General features: G+C 36.9%; 1 long non-coding RNA gene across 2 annotated transcripts in view; it reads left to right on the top strand.

Annotated features, from left to right (window-relative positions):
* Nucleotides 1-18851, top strand: part of LOC306663104 — a 130921-nt gene that overhangs the window by 86526 nt on the left and 25544 nt on the right. The gene's annotated exons all lie outside the window — the stretch shown is intronic.

Here is an 18851-nt window from a genome sequence, read left to right as displayed (position 1 = left end):
CCATTCTTTTAAAGATATGAAGGACTCCAGGAAGGAGCATGAGGCCTTCCTCTTTTAGGGCCTTCTAAGTAACTGAAGCTTGCTTCTTCTCCTTGAAGGTTTGCCTTCCTCGGGGAGTGCAAAACTGTAGGGCCTGTTTAGCTATAGCTCTTCAATCTGCTCACCAAGGCTCATAGCCTAGTTACTTATGTATCAGAACACTTTCCTTGAGAAAGCACGTTGGAAATGTTTGATGATGCCTGCTCTTGGAGGCATTTATATTTGAAACTCTTCCTTATCTTTCCTTCATTTTCACTTTGGCTTCTTTGCTTCTTTGTCACGACCCTCATTTTTTCATTTATTTGTAAATATATACTGAACACTTTTTATACCCCAAACACCATATTAGATTCTGGAGATAGATAAAAATATATACTATACCCTCTAAAATCTTCCTTCCCAGTATCATTTTTTGGGGGTATAGGTTCTTTGTAGGATTGGTTCTTTGCTGGTTGTAGCCTCTGGACATATATTTATATTTTTAAATTTTTAGCTTTTGGCTCTTATCTTTAAATAATAGAGTCCTAAATTCTTTGAATACCTATGGGAGGTCAACGAGCTTAAGTTGTCTTTAGTCATCAATTAATAGATATACCCACATTATGAGTTTATCTCTATTTTACAAGTGTCTGTTTTACAAAAAAAAAAAAAAAAAAAAAAAATCAAAACTAGAATAATGCCTTTGCAGCTTTACATTTTCTTTTTTATTATACCTTTGTTAGTGCAAAATAATTATACATTAAAGTGGAAATTTCTGTGATAGATTTATATATGCACATAGCATACTTAGGTCAATTGCATCCTGCAGTTCCTCCTTTGTCTCTCTTCTTCTTTTCCCCCCTCAATTCCCTTCCTCTACTCTACTGTTCTCCTTTCTATTTTCATGATATTCCCCCCTCCCTGTTTTTATTTATCTCTAGCTTCTGCATATGAGAGAAAACATTTAAACCTTAACTTTCAGAGTCTGGCTTAATTCAGTAAACCTGATATGCTCCATTTTTATTCATTTACCAGCAAATGATATATTTTTATTCTTCTTCATGGATAATTAGAACTCCATTGTATATATGTACCACATTTTCTTTATCCATTCCTCTGTTGATGAGCACCTAGACTGGTTCCATAACTTGGATATTATGAATTGCACTGCTGTAAAAATTGTAATGTAGGCATTGCTATAGTACGCTGATTCAGTTCTTTTGGATTTTTAATAATGGTGTTCCTAATCTTGTTTGGTTATTGCCATTAGGGAAAGGTATGGAGAGGAAAATTTTTATTTAGGTTGAAGAGTCTGACTCCTCTCCCAACTAAACTCTATTGAAATCCTCTGATGAGGTTATGTACTTCTTGCTTCAATTTCTTTTTCTTTCTCTTTTACACTTATTGTTGTGAGAGACAATGAGCTTGGGTGATCATTTGAAACCAAAGGAGTGATTAGTAGGGAAATTATTACAAATTCCCAGAGTTGAGGGTGGAGAAGCAACTTAATGGTTATTGGTGTCTCTAGGTCAAAGGAGGTAAATATTAGGAATATGCCTTCTTAAGATGCAGGAGAAATCATTTTGAGACAAAGAGGAGTTTTGGATAATTAGAACTTATTAAAATTTGATTTTGATAGTACTTTTCAAAAGCAATGAAAGCAAATGTTTTGATTCTTTCTTACTGTTTATCTTTCCTTTACCCTCCAAACTTGGTGGCTTAAAACAATAGCCATCTTCTAATTCTCTGGGCTGACTGGGTTCAGCTGGGTGACTCTGCTTCACATAAAGTCATCTGTGGCTGCAGCTACCTTGGAGTTCATATGGGCTAGAGTTGTCCAAGATGGCACATTTAGACAATGGACAGTTGATGCTGCTGTCAGCTGGTGGCTTAGCTATAGCTGTCAACTGGATTCCATGATTCTCTCAGTAGCTTCCTGTGTTCCTCATATGGTTGCTTAGGCTTCCTCATGTCAGGGTGACTGGATTTCCAAAAGCAACATGTAAAAGCCTCCAGCTTTCTTAAACACTAGGCCTAGAACTGGCACCACTTCCCTTCTGCCATATTCTATAGGTCCAGGGAGTTACAGGGAAGACTTATATTTGAGGAAGTAGAGCAATAGACTCCACTTCTCAAGGTGGGACAGTGACAGAATTTGTATTTTTTAAAAAATCTATTATAGTAAACCTAGATGTAATTAATTAGTATCAAAGCTAATGTTTGAAAAAAGAAAGGGGCATGACAAGAACAGAAATTTCTGCTCTTATGCTCTCTCTTGAGTGCCTGTGATATAAAAAAGGGAATGTGCTGCATGATGATCACATGTAGTTGGGCTCAAGGAAAGGTCACCTTAGTCCAGTTATTCTCAAACTTGAGTCTTCATCAGAATTATTAGGAGGACTTGCTAAAGTATAGATTTCGGGGACCTGCTCTCAGTGCTTCTGACTCAGCAACCCTCAGGTAAGGCCTGGGAGTTTACATTTCTATCAAATCTAAAGATGATGTGAAGGCTCCAGTTTTTAGGAACCACACCTTGACCATTACTATTTTAGAATGTGCAAGACCAGAAACAGCAAAGATAGAAAAAAAGAAAAAAAGAGGGAAATATAATTTTTTCTTCAATGGTATTTTGAAAAGCCTAGTATTAGTAGTTTAAATTTAAGTTTCAGGCTACAGCAAATGCATTAACATAGGGCTCTTATGTTTGTGAGGGTAATTAATCCTGTACCACCTCATCAACCCCTGAGGTATCTTTAGCTTATTACAGCAAAGGTTTCTCCTTACTTATGTGAAGGTCAAGGTAGTTCTATGGCACCATATCATCTGGAACATGTAGTCTTCAATATTACCAAGGCAGGAGAAGAAAAGAGAAGAGAGAGATGAGACAGGCATACCAGGTCTTAACTGCCTCAGCCTGGAAGTGACACACATTACATTAGCTCAGAGTCTGTTAGTCAGAACCAGTCACATGACTCCAATCATAGTAAAGGATACTAGGAAATGCAGGGGAGCATATGGATAGTTAGTAGCCCTAACTCTGTCTATCTTAACACCTATCTATCATTAGTACCATATGTTCTGTGATTAGGCATAGCTGGAAGTGGAATGGATTTCATAAGCCCTCAGAACTATATACACACCTGTGCTTATAATTATTCTAATATTATTATTATTTAAAGGTATTATCTTCTATGAGTAGTTTATGATTTTATTCCTATTTTCATTATACTGAGTGTCTAATGACATCACTGTGGGAAATCTGCCATGTTTTCCCCCTGACACAAATAATTTGGTAAGACCTTGTTATCAGGTCTTAGTAGTTGCTCTGTTAAATAGTGGTTAATAAGGCACCATCTCTTTCTCTTTTCTGATTTTTCCAACCACATGATGTAATTGTCGAAGTAATTACTTAGACTGCCAGAGTCTAGACAGCCTGTGACAATGGGCGACAGGGCATTATCAGGACTTTAAAACCATCTTGTGGGTGTTTTTGAAAACAAAAGAATGAAATTCATTTTCATCCCATGCACATACATTCCACTGTTAGCTCAGTATTAGAATAGGCAGTACAAAAAGTTGTCAGTGAGGAACAAAACATGACTTTGGTTTAATTCATTGAATTTCTTTTTATTGCTGCTGCCTGCCTTTGTTAGGAATTCTTGTTGTGTGGTCTTCATTAAAATTGATACTGTTACTGGCCAATAGAGATACTTCGGTCTTGGGAAATCAGTTCTTGGTTTTCCTCTGCTCATGAGAATACGTTGTTTGGCAGGTAAAACCTCAGGAACATGGTATACACCCAGTTGCATCAGCTTTGAGTCAAATTTCCATTTCAATTTTATTCTTGAATTCTGCAGGTTTAATCAACACCTCTGATATGTTGAAACAATATGATGATGAGAGGTTTTCTGTAGAAACGTGCTTGACTGGTAGCAGCCACCTGACTTTGCTAAACTAATATCACAATTATTAGAAAGCTTCTGAGTTATGTTTTGCTGCCTGAGTTACATGGTCTCAGTTTACACTTAGAATATTCATAGGATTTATCCTTCAAATATTTAGTAGTTACCAGACAGGCAGCTTCTTTAAATGAATAAGTAAGTGACAGATCAGCATTACTCTTCCCACTGAACAGATGAAGAAACTGAGATAATTTCATGACTAGCCCAGCGCGTCCTGGTGAGTCAGGGGCAGAGTTAGGATTAAACTGCAGTTTATATGCTTAGACCAGAGTTACCTTATGTAACTCCAAAGGTAAATTTCTGGAGGCAAGAATGCTTTTAGTTTAATATTTGCTAGAACAATAGAATGACATGCAGTTATAAAAACTGGAGACTATTTAAATCAAGTCATCTGGTCCATTTTGACATCGTGGCTGCAATGCCTTTCCTGGGCTGGGTGAAGAAATGCTTGAATATCCACAGAAGGCTACATGATATAGTGGAAAGAGCAAGAAGATAGAGTTGGACGTAGCATTCTCCAGTGAGAGCTTGGACATGTCATGTAACCTCTCAAGAACCTCAGAGTCTCCTCGTAAAGTGTGAGGAATCAGAGTAGATATTCCCAATGGTCTAAATTTCTATCGTAAAGTTTCCAAACTTTTTGTATTTGTGTCTGTAAAGATCCTTTTTAGATGAATTTTCACCCAACCCAAATTTGCATGATTTTGAAGATTTACGTCTAAGTGGCAATTGTTATGAGAGACATTTCTGTGTCTCTGACTTAGCATATGGAATCTTCTCTCGGTCATCAGCTCTGCTGGGGAGCACAGAGATGAACTGCGGAATGAGGTTTCTCTATAAGAATGCTGGGTATACAGAGCAGGCACAAATTTGTAGGGCAAGGCTCTCTCCATGACCCTGCTTCCCACTCTTCCCAAGGCTGAAGGCTGAGTTCTAACCCATCTCCTCCAACCCCACAGCGCCTCATTGATGAACAGAAGAAATTTTGCATGGGGAGGATGTTTACCAGGCTATTTTGCTAGCAGTTCCTGCATCTACCCCATCCTTATGCACTTGGTCAGTTTGTCATGGAATGAGTCTGGGGAATTTGCTTTTTCAGCTCATTTCTCTCTTCCCACTCTTGTCAAATGAGATGAACATGGCATCAGCCTCATTGGCATGTGATGGTGCCTCCCTATTTCTCCAAGTCTGTCCTTATGGAAGGAAGTCTGATGATGAGGCTCACCAAGGGCAAAGTCTGGGAGTTGGACTCTTTCTCTACAGAGGTCCAGGTTTATTTCTGAATATCACTGACCCAGAGGCCAGTTTCACATCCTGCAAAAACTGTCTAAGAGAATGTGTCAGCAGAACCGGCATTGCATGTCTAGACAAAGAATTGATATTAGCATCATCAGCCAGCATCCAATCTGTTAACTCTTGTGTAAGCATTTGCTGTCTGTGTGTGCCCCAGGCATTTTGGGGCTTTAAATAAAAACTTTAGCTCTAAGATTTAGACCTAGATCTTTCAGGATGTTTTTAAAGAGAAGAAATCACAAAGTACTTTATTTCGAGATTAGATATTTTATTCATAACTATGAAAATTTCATCTTTTATTTTCTTCAGTAAAATGGTGGTTTGATTACCAATGTCATTCTATTATATATTTCTTGAAATATAAGTGCCCACTGGCATTCTATGTAGGCCTTTTTGCTAGGCTCTGCTAATACATTGGGGAATAAAAGAACCAAGGTCCCTACCTCCTGAGGTTTATGGTTTAATAGGGGAGATTGACCACAAACTAGAGTAACAGGATCTTTCTGTCTCAGTTTCGGCTGAGGCACCAAAGAACAAAGCAGTAGGTGTCGAGTTCCTTGGCTTTCTAAATTGAGGTGCCAATTGACTGCCTCTGCAGGATTTTCAGAAAGGGTACCTCAGAACTTGTTCTGCCAGTCTGAACCCATCATCTGCCTTGAGGGCATTAGAGAGAAGGCTGGGTGTTCTCAGAGGTTCAAGCACTGTTAAGGAGGATTTCTTGAGAATTGTCACTGTGCTGTGTGGTCCCTCACAGCACTGAGGGGCTGTGTGTCCCCCTCCCTCAAACCTAGTAGAGAGGAGGCTTCTAAGCAACTACACAAAGAGAGCACTGTCCTGGGTTTCATGGAGTTTCAGGGACTGGGACAATATGCTAGGCATCCAAGGCAGAGACAAGGGTTCAAAGAGAAGACATGCTGCTTTGAGAATGCCCAGCACCTTCAGAGTTGATTGGCAAGAATTGACTCCAAGAGGAGGCAGACAAGTTCAACTTGGAAGCAACTAGATGGGGAGGAATGTGTGGAGGAGTGAGGTGACTCTGGAAGAGGTGGGCCCCTGGAATGGAGTGGCAAGTGGGAAGGTGGGAAAATTCTTTAAGAGCCAACCAGAAAGACTGTGGCCTGGCAAGGCAGCTGTAGATAAGGGATCTGCTGTCATGGAGGTGGTGGCTCCAAAAACCCCACGAGGAGCAGTCCTGGAAGGCTCATTTGTTCCCACCGGGTGCAGAGGCACTCACCTCAGATTACAGCTATTTGCAGCAGGTTAGATCTATCTTCCGTCTGCACTAAGTGCTTGCTGAAGGGGCCTGCATCCATGGCTGAAAAATGGGAGGAAAAAGCTGACAAGAGTGCCTTCCAAACAAGCTTCCAGATTTCATCCAAGGAAAAGGACTAATATTCAGGACCTGAAAGTGACTGGGACAGCTGAGGGACTGGTGGGAGACTTTCATCTGGAGACTGGGAAGAGAATTCACAAGTGGCAGATTCAATGGGGCAGAGGACAGAAAGGACAAATTCCTTTCTGTTTGGGCCATACTAACCCTGGTTTCTTTGCTAGTATAATATGATTAATAAATCATATATAGAATTATAAAACTGTGCTCTTAAAGAATGGCAGAGAGTCTATTCAGATAGGGTCACAGGGAAATAATATTTGACCAACGAAACAAGCAGGAGCTAGCTGTGCTGTGTTTGGTGAGGTACGGGAAAGGGGCATCTCCAGGGCACAGGCAGAGGGAACAGCATTGTTTATGAGGTTTATGAGGATTTGAATTACTATATCCAATAATTATTTGATTAGCTTCATCCAAGGATGTTTCCAATCTTTGACGTTTTGCAAATAGCTGAGTTAAATGCTATATCTTATAAACAGGTTAAATACCTCCTTCACTGAAGCATAAGATTTAATTGATTAACATTGTGGGGGAGGAGCACTTCGATAAAAGATAATATCTATAGACTATAAAGAACAAGGAAGCTTCTGCTGTCAGCTCCAAGCTCCTGATGGTCCCAGATAATATTTTTTTCTGAGTATTGCTATGACCCTGGCAGCCTCTCTTAAGGTACTGCCTACCTTTTACAAAGGGTAGGGATAGCAGGTAAAGAAACACAGAGCTTCCAGGAGGGAGGGATGGATGACTTCTTCATGTGTTCTAGGGTACTGTTTATGTGTTAGGCTTAGAGAAGACTACTTGTTGGAGACATGCCCTCCAAAATAATGAGCAGTAAAATGTCAACAACTCTGTTGGGAGAGACAGGTGTAACTTCTTGCACTGACACACTGAAAAAGGAAATCAAAAGAGCAAAAGAATTAGTGGCCTGGTAAATGCCTGGGGAGAGGCTCTGCTGCAATGTGGACTCATCTATTTAAAACTTATATCATGGATAGACAGTGACCTCAGTCTGCATCTGTGCAGGTGGCACTTTCCCAGGTCCCGATGGATTTCCAGTTGGCAATCAGTCTCTACCAGGGGATGGAGTCCTTGAGGCAGGGAGCAATGCACCAAGGCTTGTGAGGGCTTCCAGGAGAGACAGACTAGCTGTCAGTTCAGCTTTGAAGAAACTCTGTCTGATTGGGAGAAAGAACCGCACATCTGGCAGTCACATATGCAGAACTACCCCTAGGAGGTAAAGAGAGATAAAATACGCTTCCCAGGAATACCAGGAAAGACAGTACTGTCTCACCTACCAGAGATTCCACATCTCTAGCTTTTTTTTTCTTAATTTTTTTTTTTTTAGTTGTAGATGGATACAATACGTTTATTTTATTTATTCATTTTTATATGGTGCTGAGGATCAAATCCAGGGCCTCACAAGCAAGCTCACAGGCAAGCACTCTACCACTGAGCTGCAACTCCAGCTCCCCATGCCTCTAGCTGTTAACTATTTGCTTTCCCAACAACATATGCTCATCAGAGCAACTGGCAAGTACAGTGTAAAAGGTCAATTATCTTCCCTTTAAAGAATATTTTGTAAATAGAGAAGAAACTTTGTATGTCAGAGGAAATTTTGGGCAGTCTTTCCTCTTTTCCCTTTGGTGGGGAGCACTAATTTGCCTTTAGAACATGCACCTTTCAGAGAGGAGCTAATCTAAGAATTTCAAAATTTTAAAAGAATTTTGAATTAGAGTGCATTGTAACTAGTTGGCCTCTCCAGCATCATACATGGATATCGGACCTTAATATATGCTTTTTGATATCTCTTAATCTATCAAAATGTATAAATGCATTCTACTGTCATGTACAACAAATTAGAACAAGTTAAATTTTTTTTAAAAAGGGAGAAATTAAAAAAAAAACAAATAGCAAGTAAAACATTTGTCAAAAATTTCACTTCTCAGTCTCTATGTTGATATTGTGATCTTTGAATTTATTTTTTCCTTGGTGGCACATGACAGTAGAAAGAACAGACATTTGGGTCAAATAAACCTTTGCCAGAACTCCAGTCTTAAAATCCTACTCTGAATTCCTGCTTTGAAGGGGCACAGTTGAACCCTCAGAGAGGTATATTATAACCATTCTCACCGAGAAAGATGTCCAAGGGGTCAGGAAAAATGCTTACCTGAAACCTCTGCCCCTGTGCTCACAGGATTCTCAAACTCCCTGCCCAAGTGGTCCCTGGAAGGGCTCTTCTAGCTTCCTGGACCTGGGAAAGCTGGCTGGGCTGTCCACTCTTTGGCACTCTTATGGCCTGATGGGGGTCGAGAGAGACAGGAAGGTGTGAAGTGGGGAAACTCCATTTGGGTTAAAAAAATAACCAGAGGTGGGTCCCTCTCATCTGACTCTGGGTTACACTGCTTGAAAGTAACTTGACTTTTCTGAAGCTCATTTTTTTCCTTTAGAAAATGTTTATAATAATTCTTATATTACAGATTTTAAGGACCTAATTAGATTATTACAGAAACAATTGTACCCATCAGAGTAAACAATACTCACCAATATCAATCTTTGCTACAGTCTCTGACCAAATTGAAAATATCTATTAAAGTCAGTGTAAAACTGAAATGCAGGGGGTAGGGTAGCTCACTGGTAGAGGGGCACTGGGTTCTATTCTCAGCACCATATATGAACAAAAAATAAATAAAAAATTTAGAAAAACTGAAATGCATTACTAATCATATTGCTAGCATTAGTGACATCTTAGGCATATAGTTCCTTAACTGGAACATTTAGGGTCAGATGTTTTCAAAATTCAGAATGTTTTAGAGAACGAGTACTTCTAAAGATTTGCATGAACGATATCTTGCATTACACCTGGAATATTTGAAGCAGGGTTTCAACATATTGTTATTTAAGGTTTGCAAATATATGAGTATTTCCATGGTAAAACCTATTGAATGAATACACATGGCAAGTAAAGGCCATAAAAATGTTCATGTCAATTCTGGTCAGTTTTTTAAAAATAATTTTTAAAATTTTACAATAGTTTTAGATTTACAAAAAAATTACAAAAACAGTATAGAGAGTTTCTATAAATCCTGTACACAGTCTTTCTTATTAATGTCTTATATTAATACAGCACATTTGTCACAATTAATGAACCAATATTGATACATTAACTGAAGTCTATACTGTTTTCAGATTTTCTTAGTTTTTACTTAATGTCCTTTTTGTTCTAGGATCCTATCCAGGACACCCTATTACTTTTAACTGTCACCTCCTCTTACGCCCTACTGGCCATGATGATTTCTCAAACATTTCTTGTTTTTGCTGGCCTTGACAGTTTGAGGAATACCGTTCAGATATTTCATAGAATTCCTCTCAATTGGGATAGGTTGTGTGGTGTTTCAATCTCACCATTAGACTGGGGCTATAGCTTCCTTGGGTGGAGACAAGGGAATACATATCAAGGGAACACATATTAATACGTATTAAGGGAATGTGCTTTCAACATGATATCACTGTTGATGACTTTGAACGTCTGGCTGAGGTGGTGTTTATCCATTTTCCCCACTATCAACTTTTTTCCTCTCCTCTTCTATTGTATCTTTTGGGAGGAAGTCACTATGCCCCAACCACACTTGAGCATTGGGCCTTATGCTCTGCCTCCGAGGTGGAGGAACTCTGCAATTTGAAATTCTGCGTGGGAGATCAGTCTCTTTTCCCCATGAATTGGGTTTTGCTACTAAATAGGTTAAGACGTCTTTTTTTTTTTTTTTTTTTTTAAAGTTTTGGCATTGTGTATAGGGGAGTATAGACCAGACCAGCATTATATCTAAATTCAAATGGTTGTATCACAACATGTTTCCACCAGCTGTTTCCCTTTGGTGACAGAAGTATCAGAGTGGCCATTCCTTAAGGGAAGAATGACAGAGGGTAGGTAGGAAAGGATAACAGCAGACAGAGCCCTGGCTGGTCTCACCCCTTGCACATGACTGGACATTCCAGAACAAGAAGTACTTTGGGTGCTTCTACACCTTCATAAAAAAATTCAGCCTGAAGGGAAATGCTGGAAATATGGTGGTGGATCACTGAATTACAAACATATTTTCAATAAGACAAGACAAATTTTCCTTTTCATGCATTTATCAAGCCTTTTAAAACATGTGCTTTCATAGAAATTCTTGAACTGGCATTAATCAGGACTGGGAAGAATGTGTATAGAAAGCTAGGTGGTTTTTCCCAGGACACAAACGGTCTCTTCCCATTGCACTCTCCTACATTCCCACCTCCTGTGAGGTTCCCTGTTCCTGGTCTGGGGTAGCTCTACTTGCCATGTATTTCAGGCTCAGTCTCTTTCTCCTCACCTCTTCTTTCCTTGCTTCCCTCCCAGCTGTGTGAGATTCTTAGAATTTTTATTGTCCAATCCTAGCTCCTCTATGGTCTTTGTATGGTTTCTGAAGTTTGCTTATATCCAGGAATAATATTCCAAGTACCTGGCAATCTGTGCCATAAGGCCATAGCTGAGCCTTTGCCAGGCACTGTCTTTTGGGTACAGCGGGTTCAAAGGGAAGGGTCTCATTTAGGCACACAGAGGAGATCAGAATGACTGAGGACAGGAGGTGTTTGCAACCTGAAGAGGAGTCTTTTGATGGATTAACATATGGGGAAAGGAAATCATTATCATATGTATTTTGTATCATATTGGTCACTAGAACATCTCAGAGTTAAGCCCTCACCCTTCACAGTAATTACTGGCATGTTTCTTATACACTGTCAGGATTGACTTTCTCACTTGTGAAGTCTGTCACTGGAACCCCAAGAAAACTTTCTTTTAAAATAGGGCCACTATGTGATCCTACTATTAATCCGTTGTGGTTTAAATGTCCTGCTGAAACCTAACAGCCTGTGCCATTGTGGACTGACATCTGACTCACAAGGTATGGTGAGCCCTGAGCAGCACCAGGATTGTGAAGAATTGGCTGACAGGAATGTACTTGAAGTTTTTCCTGCTTCTGTCTTCTAAGGAGCCAATAGGAAAGTATCTTCTACACACTCCACATTATCTTTCTTCAGCCTATGACTTCTTTGCCTACAATGACAGAGATCTCTTTGGTTTAAGATGGGTAATCCTATCTCTTCTACCTAATTTAAAAGAATAATGCGGAAAGTTAGAAAATGATACAAACTTCTGAGGAAAAAACGTTATATATAATTTAGAAGATGAATAATCTTCCAAAAACTCCTTGAATTTGAGCTCCAATTAGGGAGAAACAATTAAGCATGTTGGCACTGAAGAAGCAAAATATTTCAAATCACTCTCTGATCTTTGTCATGTCTCTTTTTTCAAAGTTCAAAAATTAAACATAATGATGGGCTGGATAAATGAGTTTATTAGTCACCATCTGGATATGCTACTTGATGAATTGACTGGAGTTTCGTGGAGATCTTTTCAAAGTTCCCCCTGAGGGACCAAATCCTTCTAAACCCAGTTTCTAGGGTGCCTTTAAACTGCCTGCAAAGGTTTCTAGATATTTTTTAATAAAACTTTCCTATTCATAAAAATTATTGAACTACTAATATACTTTAATTCATTTCCTTTAAAATAATAAATTATTTACATTATGAAATTATTTATATTGTTCATTTGAAAATTTCTTGTATTTTACCCTGCAGCAAACCATCTATTGTATCTTGAATTATTTTTTTCAATAGTTAATTATGATTTACCTTTTCATAGGTTATTATTTAAAAAATATATACATATTTTTAGTTGTGAGTGGAAACAATACCTTTATTTTATTTTTATGTGGTGCTGAGGATTGAACCCAGTTCCTCACCCATGCCAGGTGAGCATTCTACCACTGAGCCACAACCTCAGCCCCCTCATAGGTTATTTTTTTCTCTAAATATGATTTATAAAACTGCTCAAGTTTAGAATTAAAAAAAAAGTTTACAACAGAGACTCTCACTTTAATGATTTTTTTTTTTTTAACCAGAAAAACAGTCTTGTCTGATTTTGCCTATCTGTGTGATAACAGTGAACCATTAAACTTCTATGGATTTTGGTTATCTTATCTATAAAGGAAGTGATTGGGCTAGATGATTTCTAAGATCCCTTCAGCTTTATAGTTTGGATGATGGGATTTAACTTGGCCCATCTCCCAAAAGGATGTTCTCTGAGTTTGCAAAGACTTACCTAATTTGACCACAGATATTATGGATTTGGAAGGGCTTCTTTTAGGAAACTCTCCAAAGAGGAAAGCATACTCACTTGCCGTAAGGGTATCTTTCTGAAGCATAGCTCTCCCTTAGGGTGTTCTAGGAGTGCCTCTGTGGAATGCCACTCGGGCAACACCGCTGCTGGGGGTGGGGTGGGGGTGGCTACATATTACAATCCTGAAACTGTCAGCAACCACATTACTCAGTTGAGAAGTGAATGCAATGATTTTTAGCAAATTAATCAGAATTTGCCCTTCTCACTCTTCCTGGTTACATTATGTTAAAAATCTTTATTTTTCTGAAACTGTGCAAGCTGTGGTGTTTACAAAAATAGATACATTAAATATAAATAAAAATGTCACTTCCTGTAAACATACCATAAACTAATTGTGTTAAATGTTTTCTTTAGTTAGGAAGGTGGATTTAGGACATGACTTTAATAATAAGCATTCCTCTAAAGAATAGATTTTGATCAAGGAAGTCTCCCATTGGTTCCATATATAATCTTTATTCTGTTAGTTTTCCCAGGGCAAAAATTGCACAAAAGAAATAAATCACAGCTCTTGAAATATAATATCAGTAAGATAACAAAACCAAACCAAATAAAAAACAAACACAAAACCAAACATAACAAAACCTTTACACAAAAACTGGCCTAACAATGCAAACTACAATTTAATAAGGTTCTACCACACCTAGGCAACCACCCATATCCAGTCTGTCCTGGAAAGACTTATGACTAAGCAAAGAGGAAAAACCATGAAAAGAGTCAGTCATGGATTTTTAATTTGTAAGCACAGACTGATCCAGGGAAGACTTACAGCAAATTTTTATTCTAATGCCTTTTATTGGTGTTTTTTTAAATCGTCTAATCTGGGTCTGTCAGCACAGTCTTCTGATTGCTTCTTTAGCCAATCTGAAATGTGAGGAGGATCCTTGTTTAACCAGTTTTTAATGACTGCATCTCTGTGCCACCCTCACCATCATTTCATTTACATTCAGTACCAGAGTTCTTTACTCACAAGATATGATGTTTAAGGATACGTTTTATCTATAATGATATAATTAAAGTGAGGAGTAATTATGCAGGAAATGAAAAATCAAGAATGTTGTATTTCTGTCCCAGGCAAGTATCACAGATTACAACTCTATCACAGCAGGTCCTCTTTCCTGTGGGAGTTTGGTTATGAAAACATTGGTGACAACACATTTGACATTTGGTATAAAAGATGCTTTATATTTGCATTATAGAAAATGTTAATGTGCTGTAAACATTGGCATCTAATATGTGGGCAGATGTAGATGGTACAGTTAAGCAGAAGGAGAGATTTCCCATGAAAAATTGATAAATGTCTATTTATGAAAATGATTGTCAGCACTGCTGTAAGTGGAGAGTATTGTGATTCTTAACAAGAATGCACAATACATGTCAGGTATTAAAAATTTTGTGCCATGATTTGTGTGTTATGTTAATTTAATTACCCTTATTAACTGATTAATATTTAAATTGACTTAGTAGCAGTAATGATCTTGTATTATGTGACCCTCCAGTTATTCCAGACAGCTGTTTTGCTTGCATGGTGTACTCAAACTAGAAAAAGGCAAAGATCTAGAAGCTAGCTAGAGTCTGATGTAGATTTCCCTTTAAGCTAACAAAGAAAAAATCTGGATCATGAAATTCCACTCTGGGGAATATACTGTCCTTCTTTATGCCAATGAAATGCCCCTGGCACATGCAAGACTAAATTAACAGAGAGAATGCAGATAGTAAAGGAATTCCCTATAGTCTGAATACTTGGGAGGCAGGAACCAGCACCCTCTCCTTGGCTGCCTCTCCCCCTCCTACCTGGAGGCACCAAGACGAGAAGGACTGACCTTGCATGTGGGGACGGTAGGTAACTTTTCTTAAAATGTTACCTTCTCCCTACCAATTCGTCTGTATTAGAGGTTTTAAATTATGGAAATAACTAATTTTATTAAGCAAAACAATTGTTTGTTGTATAAAGCAGAGCAATGAAAAGATGCATAAAGCTAATAACCTCCCGTACAGCCTTGTTTACTCAGTCCTTTACCACTCACATAGTCTCATGCAGGTGAACATACACATGCAGATTTTTGTTTAGTACTTTACAAAAGTAAGACAAAATGCACATTAAATTATTTTTGACCACAATTTAACCTTTCTTTATGCCGGTAGATAAAGATACACTTCACTCTCTTTATCACAGTTTAGGCCACTGTTATCTGTTCCCCACCCCATCCCCATATTTTTTTTAACATGGAATTTTTAAAAAAAATAGCAGCTTTATTCATATATCATAAATTGATCTGCAATTCACATACCATACAATTGAGGATTTTAAAATGTAGGGGGACTTTTAGTATATTCACAGAGTTGTGAAGCCATCACCACAGTGCCATTTTAGGACATCTCTCCCATCCCAAAATAAAACCCACACCTACTAGCAGGCACTCTTCATTTTTCTTCAGCCCCTGGTGACCACTAAAATTGCTTTCTTTTTGTATAGATTTCTGTTTGTATGTTAAATGTTGTGGACATTTGTTGTAAGTAGAGTCATACAATACATAGGTTCTGGTGTCTGACTTTATTCATTTATCATAATGATTTCAAGGTTCCTCTGTTTCATTGCATGTATCAGTACTTTTTTCCTTATTAGGGATAAATAATATTTCATGGTATGAATATACAACATTTTGTCCATTCATTCATCAGTTGATGGGTTTTGGGATTGTTTCTACTTTTGGGCTATTATGAAAAATATCACTATGAACATTTGGGTACAAGTTTTTCTTTTTTTTTTTGATGTGTTTTCAATTCTTTTTGGTATATACCTTGGAGTGGAATTGATGAACCATATGGTAGGTAGCTCAGTGTTTAACATTTTGAGGAACTACCCAGCCATTTTCCTTTGTGGATGCAACATTTTTATAATCCTGCCAGCAATGTGTGAGGGTTCTAATTTCTCCATATTCTTACCAATACATGTTCTTGTCTTTTTTTTTTTTTTTTTTTTTTTTTTTTTAATAAGACTTCCTGGTGGGTACAAATCAGTATTTCATTGTGGTTTTGGTTTGCATTTCTCCAGTAACTAATGATGTTGAGCATCACATCATGTCCTTATTGGCCATTCATATATTTTCTTTGGAAAGCTGTCTATTGACATCGTTCACTCATCTTTATCTTGTGTTGACTTTTTATCATTGTTTTGAATCCTTTATGTATTCTGAATGTAAGTTTCTTCTCCGATATATGGTTTGCAAATATTTTTAAAATTCTCTGTGTTGTCTTCACTTTCTTGATGGTGTCTTTTAAACTAAATTTTTTTTTTATGAGGACCAATTTATTTTTTCTCTTACCACTTTGCTTTTGATGTCATACCTAAGACATCATTGCCTAAAGTCATGATTTTTTCCTATGAGTTTTATAGCTTTAGCTCTTATATTTAGATTGCTGACCTATTTAGAATTAAATTTTGTATGTGGTGTGAAGTAGTGTCCAACTTCATTCTTTTGCTTGCAGACAATGTTCACTTGTGAAAGTTCTTCATATATTGTTCCAGAACCATTTGTTGAAAAGATTATTTTTATCCCCTTTGAGTTGTTTTGGCAGCATTACTGAAATCTAATTGGCCATTAATGCAAAGATTTACTTTTGAATTCTCAATTCTATTCTATTGACCATTAAATTAGGTATGTCTTTATGCTAGTACCACACTGTTTTGGTCATTATAACTTTGTAAATTTTGAGATTGGGAAGTGTGAATCCTCTTTGTTCTTTTCCAAGATTATTTTGCCTGTGCTTGTATTTTCATATGAAGTTTAGGATCAACTTGCCAATTTCTACAGAAAGGCAGCTGAGGTTTTAATTGAAGTATTGCTAACCTAACAATATTAACTTTCTGATCTTTGAACATGGGATGTCTTTCCACTTATCTATGTCTTTAATTGCTTCCATACAGTTTTGTAGTGATCAGTGTACATGTCTCACTTGTAAGTTTATTCCTAGATATTTTATTCTTTGGGATGCTATTGTGAATAGAATCATTTTCTTAATTTCACTTTTCAATTGTTCATTGCTAGTAGAGATAGATGATGCCTGGTTTACAAATGGTTCTACTTACTTTTTTTTTTTGGTTTTATGATGATGTGAAAGCAATGCACATTCAGTAGGAACTGTACTTTGAATTTTGATCTCTTCTGAGCTAGTGATATATGGTGTGATACTCCCTTATGACTCTGGGCAGTACACTCTAGCTCCCAAACAGCCAAAGATCACGAGGACAAACAACTATACTCTATGGTGCACCGTGTTGCCAGTGTATTTTGAATATTAAGCTTTACATTTTCTCATCTTATGGTTTCAACAGAATGCTCATCTGTGTTTCTTGTAAGAAATAAAAATTCTGGTTTTGACTTTCAATACCATGTTTAATAAATTATATAAGATATTCAAAAATATAAGATATTCAAAATATATTTTGTGTTAGATGCTTTTGCCCAACTGTAGGTTAATGAACATATTGAGCACACTAAGGCAGACCAAACTAAATTATGGTGTTCAGTAGGTTAAGTCCATTCATTGCATTTTTGGCTTATAAATATTTTCAACTTATAATGGTTTTATATCCTGTTATCAGGATAACAATAAAAATTAAGGCACATCTGTATATAAATATAATTTCCATTAATTGAGCTTGTATACTGCAGTCTTACTGAATTCATTTAGTTTTAGTTTCTATGTACAATGTCATGTTATCCGCAAATATGTGCACCACTTCTTTTCCAAAGGAGATTATTTTTTTCCCCTTGATTGATTGCTTTGCTAGAACGTTTAGTACAACATAGACTAGAAATGGCAAGAGCCAATGTCCTTGTCTTCTTGTTGATCTTTGGGGTAAAACGTCTTGTACCATTAATTAGGGTTAAATATATAAATTATATAATTTATTAAACACTGTATTGGAAGTCGAAACTAGAATTTTTGTTACAGTTAGGGTAGGTTTTCCATAGGTGTCCTTTTCATGCCAAGAAAGTCTTCTCTATTACTACTTTGTTGAGTATTTTTATCATGAAAGATGTTAAATTTTTGTAAAATGCATTTTTATGCATCTTTTGAGTTGAAAATGTGACTTCTAAACTTCATTGTAATTATGTGGTGTAATATATTACTCGATTTTCATATGTTAAATCAACTTCCTCTTTCTAGGATAGTTGATCATGGTGTGTAATTTTTTAAATATATTGTCATTTGATTTGCTAGTATTTGTGGAGGATTGTTTTGTCTATACTGATAAAGAGTTTTGGTCTATAGTTTTCTTTCCTCATTATGTTTCACCTAGTTTTGTTACACGTATAATACTAACCTCTTACCATGAGTTAGGAAATGTTGCTTTCTTTCCTATATTTTAGAAATGTTTTGGTTTGCATTCTTTCAACATTTAATAAAATTCAGCAGTGAAACCATCTGCACCTGGGCTTTCCTTGAGGGTAATTTTTAAATTACTAATTCAATATTTTCCCCTTTCTAGGTTTATTTAGATTTTCTATTTCTTCTTGAGTGAGTTTTGGTAGTATGTGTCTTCTAGGAATTTGTCTATTTTATCTAGGTTGTTTCATTTGTTAGCATACAAGCGTTCATTTTCTTCTCTTATAATTATTTTCATTTCTAATTTCATAGTGATGTCTTCTCTCATTCCCAATTTTAATAATTTGCATCTTCTTTTTCTTTTTGTCAATCTAGCTAAAATTTTGTCAATTTTGTTGACACTTTTAAAGAAGGGATCTTGATTGTGTTGTTTTTTATTGTTTTCCTATCTTGTATAACTATTTAACTATTGATTGACATTCAGACTGTTTCTAATCTCTTCATTATAATTAAAATCTTAACAAATATACTTGCTTGTAAATTCTTACTTTCCAGTGCATTTAAAATTCTTCAAAACAGATTTGTAAAGCAGTAT

Source organism: Sciurus vulgaris (assembly GCF_902686455.1).
Source record: "Sciurus vulgaris genome assembly, chromosome: 6".
In the NCBI taxonomy this organism is placed as follows: Eukaryota; Metazoa; Chordata; class Mammalia; order Rodentia; family Sciuridae; genus Sciurus; species Sciurus vulgaris.
The sequence above is the reverse complement of the archived record's forward strand: the minus strand, read 5'-3'. Positions and strand labels throughout refer to the sequence as shown.